The 799-nt window shown below is 45.1% G+C and overlaps 1 protein-coding gene across 2 annotated transcripts in view; it reads left to right on the top strand.

The window, feature by feature from the left end:
- Window positions 1-799, top strand: part of LOC106875422 (lysosomal Pro-X carboxypeptidase) — a 21,568-nt gene that overhangs the window by 10,187 nt on the left and 10,582 nt on the right. The window lies entirely within an intron of this gene.

Raw genomic sequence — 799 nt, 5'->3', positions numbered from 1 at the left:
GATGCACCATTTTGAGCGTGGCCGTTGCCAGTACCGCCTGACTGGCTCCTGTAGGATTTTCGAGCGAGATCGTTGCCAGTGCCCCTGGACTGGCTTGTGCGGGTGGCACATAAAAGACACCATTTCGAGCGTGGCCGTTTTCGTGCGGGTGACACGTAAAAGCACCCACTACACTCTCTGAGTGGTTGGCGTTAGGAAGGGCATCCAGCTGTAGAAACTCTGCCAAATCAGACTGGAGCCTGGTGTTGCCATCCGGTTTCACCAGTCCTCAGTCAAATCGTCCAACCCATGCTAGCATGGAAAGCGGACGTTAAACGATGATGATGATGATATATACTCATACAAATATACATATATATCTCGTCAATAAAACATAAATCTGAATAAGAAGCACATTCTAAGTTATAGAGCAGAATATTATGTAAATAAAGTTAGGAAGGTTATCCAGCTGTAGAAACTTTGCCAGATCAGATTCAAGCCTGGTGCAGCCTTCTGGCTTGCCAGCATGGAGAGCGGATGTCAAATGACAACGACAATGATGATATAAGGCCAGTTTATGCGATTACCCTGGGTTTCATGTCCCAGCTTTATAGTGTATCATCAGATCCCAAACTTATTGGCTGATGGCCTCTCTAGCGAGCAGCCATTTTCTAAAGATGCCACTTGCTAGAGAGACCATAAGCCAACAGTTTTGGGATCTGATGACATGCCATAAAGCTAAGCACTTTATGCACGTGAAACGCAGGGTAATCCCATGAGCCGGCCTTTTCTAACTTTATGTATTTATATATATATATAT

This window comes from Octopus bimaculoides, chromosome 19, assembly GCF_001194135.2.
Source record: "Octopus bimaculoides isolate UCB-OBI-ISO-001 chromosome 19, ASM119413v2, whole genome shotgun sequence".
Taxonomy (NCBI): domain Eukaryota; kingdom Metazoa; phylum Mollusca; class Cephalopoda; order Octopoda; family Octopodidae; genus Octopus; species Octopus bimaculoides.
The sequence above is the reverse complement of the archived record's forward strand: the minus strand, read 5'-3'. Positions and strand labels throughout refer to the sequence as shown.